General features: G+C 49.1%; 1 protein-coding gene across 2 annotated transcripts in view; it reads left to right on the top strand.

Moving 5' to 3' along the window:
- Positions 1-7,034: 7,034 nt before the first annotated feature.
- Positions 7,035-17,104, top strand: part of ZDHHC6 (zDHHC palmitoyltransferase 6) — a 99,758-nt gene continuing 89,688 nt past the window's right edge. For both annotated transcript variants that reach the window (XM_078643782.1, XM_078643781.1), the window contains exon 1: positions 7,035-7,175. The gene's annotated coding sequence lies outside the window, so the exon portion shown is untranslated. The remainder of the gene's footprint in view (positions 7,176-17,104) is intronic.

Genomic DNA, 17,104 nt, shown 5'->3' with positions numbered 1-17,104 from the left:
CCGGGAGGGTCTGAAAGATGTATAGTATTTTGGGTAGGACCGACATCTTTACCGCTGCGATCCTCCCAAGTAAGGAGAGGGGTTGTTTTGACCAACGCGCGAGGTCAGCCCGGATCTGGGATGATAAGGTAGAGTAGTTGTGGGTAACCGTCGAGACCGTGGAGGAGGTCAGGGTAATCCCCAGGTAAGGCAGTCGAGTGGTGGACCGCAGTTGGCAACCGAAGGCGGCTGGCGGGCTGTTGGAAAGAGCATGGCTGCCAAGGGGCAATATCAGGGATTTCCCCTGGTTGACCTTGAAACCCGACACCGCGCCGAATTGTTCCAGCTCCGTCAAGAGCGCTGGTATGGAGCTAGATGGACGGTCCAATGCGGCGATAATGTCGTCTGCGTATAGTCCCACCGTGTGGGGTTCGCCGCCGAAAGACATACCTAAAATGTGGGGGTTATCGCGGATCTTCTGTGCCAAGGGCTCCACGTATAGAGCAAATAGGAGTGGTGAGAGGGGACAACCCTGGCGGGTTCCCCTCTGTATCTCGAAGGGGTCGGACTTGAGGCCACCCAGCCGGACACGCGCCAAGGGACGGTGGTAGCAGCTCGCGATCCAGGCCTGGAATCGGTCGCCCAGGCGGTAGCGTTGCAGCACAGCCTGCATGTAGGTCCAGTCGACACGGTCGAAAGCCTTCTCTGCATCGATGGCTAACAGGGCAGAGTCGGAAACCTGAAAATGAGCTTTGTCCACGAGGTGCAGGAGTCGTTTGGTATTGTCACTGCACTGGCGGTTCGGGACAAAGCCCGATTGGTCCGGTTCGAGGATGCCCGGGAGGCAGGGGCCCAGGCGAGCCGCCAATACCCCCGTAAACAGCTTCAGATCGAGATTGAGTAAGGAGATGGGGCGGAAAGCGGAGCAGTGTGTAGGGGGTTTGCCCGGTTTAGGCAAGACCACAATGTCGGCTGCAAGCATATCGGGCGGGATGGAGCTTGGCCCTTCAAAGGAATTAAAGAGCCTGGCGAGAATAGGCGCCAAGACATGGCCGAAGGACTTATAAAAGCCCGATGAGAAGCCGTCAGGGCCCGGGGATTTAAGCGGACGGAGGCGTGCAATGGCAGCGAGGACCTCGTCGGGACGAATGGGGCTATCAAGGGTTTCCACGCTCGCTGAACATAACGGCGTAATGTTGGCCGATTGCAAGTAAGCGTCAATGGCTGTCGATAATGCCTTATCTGCGCTATACAGAGAGGCATAGTAGGAGCGAAAGGTCGAGGCAATCTGTGCGTCCTCAGTAACTGCATCGCCGGCGTCGTCTAGCAGCGTCGTGATTTTGGAGCGTTGGAGTTTGGCTTTCAAGGCGCTGGCCAGGAGCCGGCCAGTGCGGTTGCCCCCCACGTAGTACGTGTGGCGGAGGCGAAGAGCAGCAAATTCTGCTCTGTCGGTATCGAGGCTAGCCAACTGAGCTCGGGCGGCTTTGAGTTGGCGCCAAATTCTCGGGGCGCCAGTGCGGCTGTGAACTCTCTCCAACTCCGCGACTTTGTCGGAAAGGTCGCTCCTCTTTTCTTTGCGAAGTTTGGCGTCTGCAGCTGATATCGCTATCAGCTCCCCTCTAACGACAGCTTTCAAAGCCCCCCATAAGGACGACATCGACACATCAGGGGTGTCATTGGTAGCCAGGTAGTCTGAGATGCATTTATGAAGTTGGCGGGTGACCGCCGGTTTTTGTAAGAGGGTTTCGTTAAGCCTCCACGACCCCGGAGTGCGTGGCGTGCGGGGCACGTTAAGCGTCAGCTCCACAGCTTGATGGTCGGAGAGGGCAGCCGGAACAATTGACACTGTGGCGATGTGGGGAATGAGGGTCGATGAGCCCATGAAGTGGTCTATGCGTGCGTAGGTGTGGTGTACGTGTGAGTAGAATGTGTACTGCGTCGTAAGTGGGTGTGCGTGCCTCCAAAGGTCCGAGATGTCCCTATCATGCAGCCAAGTAGTGCCTTTCTGCGAGATCGCCCCTGTGTCTCCGTAACGGTGCCCCGATCTATCCCTGACTGTATCCATGACGAGGTTAAGGTCCCCCCCAAGTATCATGTATGTGTGAGGTGCTTGAAGCGTTTCTGAGATTGCGGAAAGCAAGAAGGATTCCTGACCCGTATTGGGGGAATAGATGGAGCCTATCGCGTAGGTGGTGTTGCCTATCTGGAAGGCGTGGGCTAGAAGGCGCCCCTTGATTTCCCCTATTTTAGCCCCTACCTTGCCTTTGAAGCGCCGTGATATGAGCAGAGCCACCCCAGCCTTTTTGGACGTGAGAGAGGAGAAGAGTTGTTGTGGGAAAGCGCGGGAGCGTAACCGGTGCCAATCCTTAGCCAAGAGGTGGGTTTCTTGCAGAAGGCAGACGTCGGCCTCAGAGTTCTCCAGGTAGGAGACGATAGCCCTGTGCTTAATCGGGTTATTGAGTCCCTTGACGTTAAGAGACAGGATTTTGAGCGTGTCAGCCATCACTGGGGCACACAGGGGCGAACGGGTTCAGTTTTGCAAGACGCTGCGCAGCGGTGGAGAACGTGGGCAAACTCTGGTGTGTGTAAAGATCCCATGGCGTACTGGTCCCCACCCCCCATGGCGTACTGGTCCCCCCCAACAGTTCCCTCGCCCCCGTGGCCACCCTAACCCCAACAGAGTGGACCTCCCCAACTCCCCTCAAATGCAGAGCCCCCCATCCCCAACTTCCCCACCCCCTCCCAGAACATTCCCCCCAACAGAAACCAGGAAAAGTCTCGGGCCTAGTCGTGCAGGGCACAGGTCCGTAGAATGTCAAAGAAAGGGGTACCGTGGTTGCAGCCCAATTGGCGGCTCCCCGGCCCAGACCCCAGTTAAGCCATGTGCGAATGAGAGAACACCCCCAAGCTAAGCAAGGTTCACAAGGGCAGTATCCTACAGGTCGGGTGCTGTGTTATCTGCCACTTCCTGAATTGCAGCCTCTCGTTCCTGGGCGGCCGTGATCGGGTCTGGCTTTGGGATGGTTCTCGGCGTCCTCCTCCTGCGGACCGTCTGCCAGCCGTCAGTTGCAGGGCGAGGTGGGTCTCCTTGCGACCGGGACGGAGAGGCGTCCCTGGAGGTTGAGCTGACCGGCATGTCGATCCCAAGTAGGGAGCAGGTGTCGCGGAGTGATCTAAGCTGGTGAAGGGATCCATTCCACTTGAAGACCAGAAGGAACGGGTGGCCCCAGGAGTAGGGTATCCCGGCCTCTCTCAGGAAGTTCGTCGCAGGTCTGAAGGATTTGCGCTTCAGGAGGGTGATATTAGAGAGATCCTGAAAAAGGGCCACAGGGTCATCGCGGAATTTGATGGGCTGCGCTTTCCTGGCCTCTCTAAGGATGCGTTCCTTCAGGGGGAAGTCCGGCAGGAATGCTAGGATGTCCGGAGGTGGTGCTGGCGCCCTGCGTGCCATGCCCACCCTGTGCGCCCTGTCGATTCGGATGTCGAAGTCGTCCGACTCCCCTAGGATGTGCCTGAATAGGTCCTGCAGGTAGGTGGTCACACTGTCCTTTTCAGCGTTCAACGGGACACCCCTGACCCTTATGTTATTCCGCCTGGAGCGGTTCTCCAAGTCCTCAGAGTGCGACTGTAAGTCCACCTGTTGATCCTGAAGTCGCAGGATTTCCTGCTGAAGTCTCTCCACCTCTTCACTGCGGGACCGATCAGCCTCCTCCAAAGAGGCAACCCGCTCACCTAGGCCGTCAATGTCGTGACGGAGTTCGCGCTGTTCCCCGGCCATGTCCTGTTTTAGAGTTTGGAAATCTTCACGCAGTGTGTTGAAGAGGGAGGCCAGGAAGGCTTTTGTAATCGGAGCGGAGTCTTCATCCTGTGGCTGAGGGCTCGCGGGGGGTTTCGGGGACGGCTGTGGTTGGGTCTTGTCACCTTTCGACGCTGCTTTATGCATAAGTTCCACCACGTTCCAGTTCCCTTTGCGACTAGAGTGCGTCATTGTGTCCAGAGCAGGGTGGTGGGCCAGCTGGCGGGCGTCGTCGGAGGTCGTCGAGTGATCGCCCAGCAAGGAAATGAACCGTGAAGGGTAGTGGACGAACCAGAGCTGGCGCCGGGACCCTTGGAGAGGCGAGGAGCGGCGACCCAAGAAGAGGCTCCGCGGGGTGCCGCGGGGGCGGCCAGAGGAAAAGTCTCTCGTGTGGCGCCGCAAGGGTGGCGCTCAGGGCGCGTCGTGGCCGGTGAGGTGGTGGGGGTAGAGGCGACCAGGCCAGTCAGGTTGGGGCCACTGCGCCTCGTTGGGCAAGGTTATGCCTGAGTGAGGAAGAGCAACGTGGATCTAGGAAGAGTGCTTAGGCGCCAGGTTGAAGAGCAGTGCCCCTGGAGCAACCGAAGGTCGCGGAGGTGTCCACTTCTGGACCAAGCGGGGAACCGGTGGACAGCGGTCAGCAGGGAGGAAGCCCGGACCGACGGCTCCGGTCAGCGGGGGCCCAGGGTAATGTCCAGTCGGGCTGTGACACCGACCTCAGCTGTCGAGGGACACCAGCCTAGAGTGCGGGGACCCAGGGGGGGGAAGCAAGCGGTAGTCCAGGTCGCAGGGCGCCGCTCACCTGATGCCCCCCGTCCAAGGGGTCGCTTCCAATGCGGGGGTGTACTGCTGTGTGGCTCCTCGCGTCGTCAGCGTATCCCTCCGCCGGGAAATCAGGGGATGGGGGGGCTCCGGGGCTCCTCCGGTGGCGGGCCGACGCCGCCCAGTGAGACGTCCGCTGTGGGTGGGGTGGCGGTTGGAGATCCCTCCGACCCCCGAGCAGGCCCACGCCGGGGCGTAGAGTGGCAGGAGGTGTCCGGCGGGGTCGCAGTACCCGGAGGGGCCGGAAGAGCAGGCCTCAGCTCAGGTGGTGACTCTCCGCTGGCGAGCAGGGGTGCGGGGGAGACTCCGGTGAGGTGTGGGGGCGGGTGAACGGCTCCCCGCCTGGTGAATGGCGCTGTGGGGTGAGTCTGTGCCACCGCCCGGGCCCAGAGTGTCCAGAGGGCTCCCGTTGGGGCACACGAGGCACCTGCGGAGCAAAGCCACCGATCCCGGCGCGCCCCCCCCCAGGGGCCACTGATGAGGTGGGGGATGGCCGGCGAAAGTGCGCAGGACCGGAGGCCGGCGCACCCCACGGGTCAAGGGTCCGTAGGCCCGCCAGGTGAGGGCGCGGGTATGCGCCTGGAGGCCCACGCCGGGGCCCGAGGTCGGCGGTCCGCTGCTGATGAGGCCGCCCGGGAGGGTTGAGATCTCCGGTCCCCAGGTGGTCCGCCGTGTAGTGTTCTGGGCGTCCGTGCTCGGGCGGCCGACCGCAGGGCTGGCAGGCCCGTCTACTCCCGCAGCCACCGGGAAGCCGGCGCGCGGCGGAAGGGCTCTAACCTTCTTCGCCGGTGCACCGGGCCCAGCTACAGCAGAAGCCGCGGGTTGTCGGTGTCCGTTGGTGCCCAAGTCTCCGGTCGGCGGTCCCTCGGCAGAGCAGGGTGGATGTGCGCGGGATGTGGGCGCTGTGGGGCCGCCGGAGTCGGGCCAGTCCGGCCTCCTGGTAGGCCCACGCCGGGGCTTAGAGTTGCCAGGGGTCCGTCTGCGTGGCGCTCTGTGTCCAGGGGGTTCGGGACGCACCGCGTCCCCCGGGGAGCTCCCGAGGCCGCTGGGCACGCCTCGCTGCAGTCCGGTGGTTTATGCCACGGCGCTCCGGCGTGGTGAATGCAGCCTTCGCGGTGTAGCCGCGCTGTGGAAGGGCTCAGACCCCCGTCGCCAACACGCCGTCCTCCCCGGCGACCGGGAATGCGGGGCCACCGGCGGTCAAACGCCCAGAGGAGTCCGAGCGGCAGCTCTCCAAGGCAGTAGAGAGGGTCGAGCTTGGATTTGGGCTGAGGCACGGGGGGTGATAGCTGGAAATTACGTGGTAATGGGGCTTAGGGCCGGGGAGCCTCTCGAGACACGTCCAGTCAAGCCGCCATCTTGGCCACGCCCCCAAACCCTTTGTATGATTTTTAACTAAATCGAATAAAGATATTTTGACTGACTGACTAGTCAAAGTATGTTCCCTTCCCTATCTCTCACTAACACAATCTACTGCTAAGCGACGGGCGCTCACACCTGTTCATTATATGCTCTTCATAAGAGTCTATTGCACTAAAAGTCACAATTCCGAAGCAGTCACAATTAAAGGTCGCAAACTATTGTGTTTCATTTGTCGAGACATTATTAAATTACTATCATCACTTACATCATTTTCTATTCGAAATCTGAAAACATATTGAAATATAAATCACTCGTGCTATATCATTTTTAGACAAAGGTGTGCTTCAGATATCATCAAAATGTCTGACTATTAATCATAATAAAATTAAACGTACTGCAACGAACATAAAGGGCGAATAATCTATGCAAGTCACATTTGGAGACAAACTTATGAACGTCAGCAACATTGATACCCGTCAGGTGCACGGATGCCATGCAGAAGTAAACTGCTTCCATGGGTTTTTCCTCTGAGTTTACCAGTTTGAACATCGGGCTAGGTAGCAGTCATGTGGCCACAGTGCGACTCAATCCAGTGGTCCAAAATAAATTAGTTTTATTAAATGGTGATAAACATACCAAAGCATGTTGCTAAGCATGCATTAGTGAGCATCGGTCTCAATCTAGGAACATTCAAGCAGAAACCTGCTGCCCGGCCAGTTTAGGACTAGCTGTCAGTCGATCGAGGTCCGAATATCCCTAAGTCAGCCTTGCTTTAAACTACTCCACACAACCCACCCTCCTGCCATTTAGAAACTTGGGTGGCAGCAGGAGGGTCTGTACTGTCCGAGATGGCCTGCCACCTCCTGTCACAAGTTTTATTGTCAAGTTTTACAACTGACTCGACTTGGATAAACCGCTGTAGGACGGCTCCAAGGGCAAGTGCGCGCTCCACAGCCAATTAGAACTTCGGAATTTGTGGAGCGCACGCGGATTGGCTGAGAAACCGCTAGAGCGCCAATCCTAGCTTTCGTTACATACAACTAGTCCTACATCTACATATTGCTTTTAGAACCTGTTCAGTCGTGGGATTGGCTGTCTTGCAAACCGGAAGTACTAACATACTGACATATGTCACAACGGGTCTTAGGGTGGATTTTCGATCACGGACTTAGGCGGCCACCTTATCAGAGACTTGCATCGAAGCGGAGTCACATATAAGGTTGTTACAATTCTGAAAACTTTCCTGCTGAATTTAGATGGTTGTGCTTTGTTAGTACTACTGGGATGTGACGGATATTGCAGTTAATGGCAGAGAGCGGTGGTGTATCGGCTGCTTTTACTTTGAGAATCACGCGAAGTGCTGACCGCGATGGCCTGATCTGCTCGTGATTGTTGGCATTAGTCGGTTTGGATTGGAAGAGATGGGCATTGCAGTCGTTGGTGTCTAGCATTTCTTGATTCCATTAAGCTAAAAGCGACCATTTTCCCACTTGAACATACATACCAACATTTCAGATCCGGAAAGTAGGATATTTAAAAAATAATGGGGAATGCATTTCCCCCGTTGACTTGCATTGAAGCAGGGGCAATTTCAGGCGAAAGAAAGCTAAAATAAAGTCATTTTTGGTTTAAAAATTGAGAGCTTCCCACCTGAATCGGGTGTATTGGCATGGATGTAGGAAATGACGGTCAATTAGGGCAATGCTAGTGATGGAGATGCTAGAAAATACTATTTGATTTTTGTTCTCGTGTGCAAATTTTGGTTGACCTATTATTACCTGTGCGAATTAGGGATTTTAATGAGGCATCGGACTCATAACCAATGACTAATGAAGATGGGCTTGAAACAACTAAGTTCTATTGACTAGAAGTGTGAGTAATAACATAGTGTGGTTTAATTATATCGATTAGACGTATGAGCAATAATATAGTATGGTTATGCAACATTTTTGTTCAAGGCAATTAATAGAATGGATGACATTTCTGGTGTTGTGCCCAGGGCTTTAAGTGGGATGAAAAAAATTGTGGGGTCTCTCAAAGGGGCGTGGCCAGTGTAAATAAGGGCGTGGCTTAAATCACGTAAGCTAAAAGTCTGTGCTTAGCACAGTGTGCTGCCCAACTTGTATTTAGCTGTTTCTGTCATTGTATCCAGATATATGATACAACAAGTGACATCATACCTACAACAAGTCAGGACTATTGGCTTTGTCAATTGTTGTTAGTTGCATACGATAAATAAGCATGGTGTGCATATAATATAGAAAAAGCTTCCACTTAAAGCCCTGGTGACACCACAACAATGTTGCTGCTCATTGGATTCAAAAATAGAAGTGAAACCCCCTTTCCCCTACAAAGCTCACCTTGCATGACGTCATGCCGTAACTTTGAGATGTGAGCAGTGTGAGGACGCGCACCTTGATATGCCTGCTGTCACCGCAGTCCGGGAAAAAACAGCCCTCCTGTGGCAGAGAGTGATTTGACACTGTGTACACTGTGTATCATTGTGAAGGATTTCCTCTGGAAGTTCCATTTTAGGCCTGTAGAAAAACATAATTCTATGAGCTTTTGTTAGAGAAATATTTCATATTGTATTGAACCTCTCTGGACTGTAGTTGTTTTGGAGGTAAAGTGAAGATTTCTAAGAGTTTTAATTATTGAGAGTTTGATTTGCCAATGCTACCTACCTACCCATGACCATGCCGTGCACATGCATAATTTGCAGATTTGTTAATTGTATAATCAAAAAGTGTGTATAAAATCCCTAAGTTTTTAAGATGCTAGAACAACTTGTCATTTTCCTCCAGAGACTCTGTCTGATTAAGTGAGACTTTTGCCTTCTCCCTTAAAATGCTGTCAGTACTCTTCATGAGTCTGACACTTAGAATCTAGAGAAATATAGCTGCTTAGATTAGCAATTTTTCTTAATTTCCTATGTTGTGTTCATCTACCATTACAAAACTATTGGGGAACCCAATTAGCCATAGGATCTGGGTATGAAATGGTACAAAGCACAATTGTTCCCGACGGGAATATTTTTCTCTAGTACCCAAAGATTATTAACACACACTCAAAAATGTGAAAGAAATCATCAATTTTTTTCATACATTTTAATAACCAATGCATTAATGCAGATATTTTACAAGGAAGGTGATTAGAAAAGTGCTTGTGAAGAGATCAAGAAGGGTTGAGAGTTGAGTGCCAATATACAACAAATATGAACAAATGAATGCGAGTTTGACTGCAATGCCCTTGTAATACGAACATTCACAGTCTTAAGATACACCCCTTACTTTTTAAAATAGTTAAGACGTGGATAGTATCTCCAGTACAGGTTGATATGGGTATAGATATCGACGTTTCGACCCGAAATGGAGAGCAGGATGATTTTTACTTATAACTGGGTCCTCATCAGGACAGAATGGAGAGCAATCTGTGAAGAAATGGAGGAAGGGGGATCTAATCAGTTCCCAGGTCGTTAGAGTGTACACATAGGGTACCAACATGAAGGTGGTCTAACTCACCTAAATACCACCCATAGGGAATTGGTGGTGAGCCGTGTGCCTAGGACCAAGTGGCTCCTGGGGGCTGGAAGATCAGCAAGTAATTCTTTATTGGTCCAAACGGAACCAATCTTTGGATGTGCTGGAAATAATTGACACATCATCATTACATTGAAATTATAAGGCGAGAAGACCGGAAAGGATGTAGGTCATGACGTGTAGGGTGGACTCGCCTAAGGGTTTTATTTCTTTACACCTTGGTCGGATCAGGATCGAAACTAGGGCCGTGAAGCTCCACAAACGAACTATCTGAGGGTCCTAAAAGGATCATGCATGTATATGTACTGTAAATAAATCCCTATTGATCAGAATCATCAAAAACTGGCTAATTCAGTGGGTCAATATGTACTAAAGGTACTCACCCCCAAAAGCATCTTAGGGGCCTGGAACAATCTATTTAAATATCACTTGGTGCTTAAACACGAATTATGCAGAATCCATCGGATCTGTAATTAACAAAGATGGGCGGAGTTTGGGTTACTTCCTACATGGAGGAATCGTAATACCAAAATCAAGCTATCTAAGAAGGCCACACCTACCTATATTCGGGAACCCTCTCTGAGCGCATCTTGTATGACTGAAGGAGTCCTGGAGAGGGGATCCACAAATAGAAGCCGATACGGTCAGCGTCCACTCACTGACTTGTACGTTGTCTGCACAGTCGTTAGCTGCTGTCACTCCCTGGCGTCAGATGACGTCTGGGAAGGGAGCGTGTGATAGCAACCTTTCTGCGGTAAAAGGAGGTCTTCAATGAAATAAAATAACTCAAATGCGGCAATCGACTAGTGAGGACTTAGCATATGTCCATAAAAAGTATTACCATGAGGTATTCATAAAAAGGAAGGAGAGCCTCTTGTGAATTAAAAGTACACTGTCACACAGTGTTCTTGTGACCTGGCAGTGACTGGACAAAGTCAATAAAACATACAGGGTTTGCCACGTTGCTTCAAAACGTACACACACTTTAACTGATGTATTAAAAAGTGACGTCCCAGTTTCTATGCAGTCTAACAGTAAGTTGCATGATATCTTAGAAACTGATTAGGTTAAATAACAGTAGTCCCACTAGTCCTGCGTCTATCAGGTTTGCTTAAACCCAGTACATAAAACAATGTCAAACGATTGGCAAAGAGTGTTCATACAGAAAAATGTGTGGATCGCATGTCTGTCATACTGTATCCCATGGTTTCTAAGAGGCCAAAGTTATGGTTTTATACCCATTGCGTGTACATGGCTGTGCATCATGCGGGCATCACAGATGCACATGATTTCATATTCATACAGAAAGATGTCCATGTAGAAAATAACCCCCCACTCAAATCCCGGCACAGTGTGAGGCAAGGATGAGTGTACCGGAAAAAAAGGAGAAGAACGTACCCGGTATCTGACAACTATCTAGTTGGTCAAAACAGGACGTGTTGTAATTTAATCTGGTGGATACAGTGGGGGATGAGACATGCTCATCCTGTGTTAAACATGGATAGTGGTCTATTAGTTTCCTCCTGTTCATTCAGCCCTTTATTTACTGTGCTTTATTTACTGTGCCCAACATGTGCATCCATTTGCACTCTCACAGATTCAGAATATCCACTAGGTTACCGACCCTTGGGCCTAAAGCCAACTTCTCAAGGACTAGCCATGTCATACTCTCCACTAGGTGTGTTTGTGTGTGAAAGTGTTCAACCAAAGGAGCCCCCTGGACTTTACGAAGTACACTGCTGCACTGTTGCAGTTTTCGGGTTTTTATCGTCTGTCCAGCCTGACTAATGTAGAGTAAACCACAAGGGCACAGAATAGCGTAAATCACATTGGTGCTATTGTAATTGGTATGATCTTTTAGCTGCATCCTCTGTTCTTGGTGACTAAAACTTTTTGTCTCTATTATTAAGCCACACACCTTGCAGTTTCCACATCTGAAATGCCCAATGATCTGCGGCAAGTTCCACAGGGAACATAAAGAAGGTTGAGGGAGAGTTTCGGGGCAGGAGCAGACTACGTGATCTCAGACACTTTTAAATTTTCTAAACGAATGCGTAGGTGGTTCCCTCATGTCAATATCATCAGATATCAGTCTCCAGTAATTATTTACAATCCGCCTTATGTCATTGTACTTGTGCAGAAAGCAGTGACTAAGATCATTCTGTCCATAGTTTTATTCACCTGAAGTATGGGATCTAAGAGTGTTTCTCTTGAGTTGTGCCATGCCCTGTTATGTCTCCTTCTCAGTAAGCCCTTGGGGTAGCCCCGTTCTGCTAATCTTTTGTGTAAGTCCTCAGATTTTTGAAAATCTTTTTTTGAGCAATTCCTGTATAGCCTCAGGAATTGCCCATATGGCAGATTGTCCCCCAGGTTTGTGGGGTGGTGACTGGTATAGCATAATAAGGTGTTCCTTTCACTACTCTTTCTGAAAGGGGTTGTGTACAGTTGGCTTTTGTCAGCTCTGATAGTGATGTCAAGAAAGTCAATGTTTGTGGAACTGTATTGGATCTTGAATTTTACATATTGTGATTTTTCATAAAGCCAATCATGAAAAGCCCTGAGTTTTCCCTCACTACCAGTCCAGATTAGCTTACATCATCAATATAGCATTTCCAAAGGACTATATTGTTATAATATGGGTTGTTCTCAAAGTTATCTAAATTATATGGCTGGAACAGGTGCATAGCCTGCGCCCATTACAACACCTTTGGTTTGCAGAAAGAAATTACCATGAAAAAAAAAATGGCGATTTCTAGCAGCGTCAGGATAAAGTCAATAGGGACTTTGACCGGTTGGGGTCTGTTATTTAAGACAGACCTTACAATTTCCAAGGCAGATCTTTGGGGTATACTTGTGTAGAGAAACACAATGTCCACACTGAGCATTAGCTGTTTAATGGGATTGAATGCCAATTTGTCAACCAGTCAAATGGTTTCCATGGTCTCTTTAAGGTAGCTCATAATGGTTTTAGCACAGGGCTTTAGAAGAAAATACACATATTTTACATAATGGTTCTAAAATAGAGCTGCATCCTGATACAATTGGGCGTCCCGGGGGTGTGTAGGGTTCTTGTGAATCTTATGTAGGGTGTACATGGTAGGCATTCTGGGTTGTTTCTTATTAAGAAAATCGTACTCTAGTTCTGTAAGATAACCCTCTTCAAGACCCACATCATTTGAATCTTTGATGAGTCTAGTAAGTTCCTTGGTGGGGTCAGAGGCTAGTTTCGTGCAGCTGACACCATCTGTGAATTGGCTCTCTATCTCTGTTTTGTAATCAGTGGTGTTCTGTATCTGAGTTTTAATGCCAATCTATACATTTTTCTTTATTGTTCACATTAAGAATTCTATAATCTTTTAAACTTATCTTTGATATAGAACTCCTTTATTGAGTGGTCCCAGTTCCAATTAGAATTTTAGTCTGCTAAATCGTATGTTGAATGTTGGGGAGGTTGATGATTGTTTTTGGCAGACACTGGTCAGCATTGCGGTATAAAGCAGATGAAGGACGGAGCGCTAAAACTTTTCAAACACTCACCCCCAGTCACAGATCTTGGTTGAATCCATCATCATTTTTTAGCTCATTTTGCCATCTCAGTTGAGACCCAGCTATATGCAAATCAGTCTTGACCGTGTGCCTCATGGGAACAGTCCAGCCCGAACTGCTAAGCCAGGTTCTCCCTGAAGCAGAAACAAGCATCCTGGGACCGGTTTCTGGGTAATACCCTTCATCAGCTAGGCTAGCCTGAATCTAGTGGCAAAGTGAGCAAGGGACCCACGTCTGGGCATACCCTGCCCACTTAGGGCGAACAAAGCAGACACAAGGAGATTAGATTAAAGCTTACAGAGGACTTGGTTACTCCAACGGAGTGTCCCCACGCTAAGACATCCCAGTCTTTAAACAGCCGAACCCTATCCACCCACCCCTAGTCCTAGCAAAAAGACCTATATGAGAAGAAAAACGAAATTAACACCAGTCCCCCTTGGGATGACTGAAAGAACCAAGTCTTAAATTTTCTCCGAAACATCATTTCAGAAGGCTGCATCCTCAGCTCCAAATGCAGTTTATTGTATGCTTTGGCTGATAAAAAGCCAAAAGACCCACCTCCCAAACATGTCTTTTGGATTTTTGGCACTACCAACTTAGCCTTGCCCGCCGACCTAAGACTCTGAGTAGGTCTGTAAAGGGTAAGTAATGGGCGAAGATGTCGAGGCGCTCTCTCATTGAGAATCCTATGGCAGAAACACAGAGCCTTAAAAGTAACTCTGGCCTGCACTGGTAGCCAGTGTAGCTCCCTTAGGGCCGTTCCCACAGGGGTACGCCTCATGATGTTCAATATCATCCGGGCTGCTGCATTTAGAATTTTCTGCAGCATATTGAAATTGCTTTTTGTTACCCCTCAATAGAGGATGTTGCAGTAATCTAGATGAGATGTAACCAGGGCCTGCATAATGTTTTTTTGGCATCTGGAGGAAGAATATCAAAAAAATTTCGTAGCATTCTTAGAAGGCCAAAACACGTGCCTGGTTGATATCTGTTCTGTGAAAGATAAGGTGTTGTCAAACCAGACTCCCACATTTTTAATCTTTGGTTATGGGGTCGGGGTTGGTCCTAGTTGTTCTGGCCACCACCTTTGTGACCAGATGGAAGGCTGTTTACCAATTACCAAGATATAGGTTTTGCCTGCATTTAATTGCAGGCAGCTGAGCTCCATCCAATTTGCTAGGTCACTTAAGCAAGCTTTAAATTCAGGCACCGCCTCTATATCCTTTTGCTCCAATGTAATAATCAGCTGGGTGTCATCAGCATATGACACCAGTTTTATCCCATGTTTCAGTACAATATCTGCAAGTGGGCGCATATACACATTGAAAAATGTTGGGCTGAGAGCAGAGCCCTGTGATACGCCTTGGGACACAGGGGGTATCTCGAACTTGAAGGGGCGTTGTAGAACCTGGAAGGATATATTCTGTAGGAAGTGTTTGATCCATTCCCATGTACCACCTCTGATACCAGCATCCAAATGACGTTCCAGAATAAGGCAGCGTGAGGCCATATCAAAAGCCGCACTTCCCTCATCAGCTGCTATTTTTAGTGCCTCAGAAGCCAGGAGTAAGGCTGATTCAGTGCTATGTAGCGCCCCCTAAAGCCAGATTGGGTTTCATGAAGCACCTGGTATGCTTCCATGAATTTAGTCAATTGAGTGTTTAAAAATTCCTCTGCAATTTTCGCAAAGAATAGGAGCAATGATACTGGTCTCAGATTTTCTGGAAGTGCAAGGTCCAAAGATGGTTTCTTTAATAACGGCACCACCATTGCATGTTTCCAGTTGTTTGGAACCTGACCCGAGCTGAAAGACAGATTCAGCAGGTTTGTAAGCACCGGTGCAATAGCTTCCCTCCCTTTTAATAGCATAATTGGAGGGATAATATCCATGGGGGAACCTGATTTGACTACTGACATAAGTTGGAGTACTTCTCTTTCCACTGGTGGATGAAAAATAAAGCTTCCCTCACACATTGTTTTTCATTCTTAGGTGGCACACACATCTAATTCCTACTGGTTTCATGGTTTTCCATGAAGAAACGTGCTACTTTGTCACAGTAGTCTGCTGATGCTGGCAGTACTGTTGTAACGCGCTCCAAGGAAGTGAGTTGTTTCACTATACTTAAAATATTTTTTGAGGTATTTTTTGCAGATTCAATGTTATTAGTATAAAAGTCCCTGCACATTCTCCTAATTTGTTTGTGATAAAATGTAAGTGCTTCTAGATATTTAATCTTGTCCCCAGTCTGATAGTTCACCCTCCAACAACGTTCAAGATGTTTAAACTCTTTTTTTTAAGCAATGCTAATTCCTCTGAGAACCATTCCGCTGAAGGATTTAAGCTTTCACTCCTGCAGGGTTTCTGAGATGTTAAGGAGTCCACTGCCTCCTTAATCCAATCCAAGTTTGTATACTATCTGTGTGGCGGCTGTTAAATCTGGTGCGCTCAAAGCCAGTTTGTCCGTAAAAGAATCTGGGGTACGTAAAGACCGTTTCCGAGTAAATGTAGTCTCTGATCCCTGTCTCTTTTTGCTAGAGACCTTCCTAGGATTCTTAACCTTGAAAGTGAGAATCAAATGATCGGACCATACTATAAGCACAGGTGGCAAAGCTTCCACCTGAATACTATTAGAAAAGATATTATCTAATATGTGGCCCCTGATGTGCGTAGAAGTGTGGACTAACTGTTCTAGACCTAAGGCCTGTAGTGCCATTGTCGGCTCAAATTTTTTTTGATTTTCTTTGTTACCCAAATGTAAATTCAAGTCCCCTAGGATTACAAAATTTGGGTAACGGGTGGCATAAGGAGGCACTCATGAATAAAAGTTTTGATCCGTAAATAGATCACGAATTTCATGGCTGTGTTTACCTAGCGACCTGCAGTTTAATGACAGGCAAAGTAGGGAGTTGTTGGCGGGCTCCAAGACCCCTTTCCTTCCTCAGTGACTGCAGTAAAAAAGAAATTGCATTACCCACATCCATTCATTCCTGTACCCACTACGATGGAGTGGAGGCAGTCTTTGTCTGCTATTATCCTAAAAACGACGATTTCTTCTGAAGAGTAGCACACTATATCCCCAGAGGAACAACCAGGGGTCCTGGCTCCCGACGGGCGCAGACGGGCTTGCCTTTGGGCGACCGTCGGCGTGTCCTCTGCGCGCCCGCCTTTGCATATCCTTAAGTAGTTTGTAGGCTGGGAGAACTAAACTGCCCCCACCAAAACTGCCCGCACTCCAACCGGAAGTGAAACTGGTCCTGAGAAGATGTCGCAACACGCCCTCCTCTCAAATGGCACAAGCCACGGCAGACCAGTGCGGGGGCACCTTTGGCGAATTGGAGAACCACAGAGAAAGTGCAGTGCCTCACAGATATAAAGTAAGTGAAACCCACAAAAACACATAAACTGAGGAGAGTAAAAACGAATAAATCAACTTCCAAAGAGCCCCTCCTTCAGCTAAAGACAACTTCACTATAAGGCAAGTGACAGCACATATAAAACCATTTGGAAACGGGGAATAAGTATTCTTCAATTAAAAGAAAGGCATGCGACGGTAGCAAACTTACAGATGTCCGCTGCGTGCCCACCTTTGCATGTCCTTCAGTAGTATGTAGGCTGGGAGAACTAGACTGCCCCCATTAGCACTGCGCGCACTCCAACCGGAAGTGAAACGGGGCCTTAGAATGTCACAACACATCCTCCACTAATATGGCACAAGCAGCGGCAAAACCGGGCTGGAGCACTTTCGGCTGATTGGAGAACCACAGAGAAAGTGGAGTGCCTCACAGATGTAATGAAAATGAAACCCACAAAAATACATAAACTGAAGAGAGGAAAAAAGAATAAATCAGCTTCCAAAGAGTCCCCCCTTCAGCTAAACACTACTTCACTGTAAGGCAAGTGACCGCATATATAAAACCATTTCGAAACGGGGAATAAGTATTCTGCAGTTAAAAGAAAGGCATGCGACGGCAGTAGACTTACAGATGATGGACGGAGCCCTGAAACGTTTCAGACACTCACCCCCAGTCACAGATCTGGGTTGAATCCATCATCATTCTTTAG

Source organism: Lissotriton helveticus, chromosome 5_1, assembly GCF_964261635.1.
Source record: "Lissotriton helveticus chromosome 5_1, aLisHel1.1, whole genome shotgun sequence".
In the NCBI taxonomy this organism is placed as follows: Eukaryota; Metazoa; Chordata; class Amphibia; order Caudata; family Salamandridae; genus Lissotriton; species Lissotriton helveticus.
This window is presented reverse-complemented; position numbering and strand designations above follow the sequence as displayed.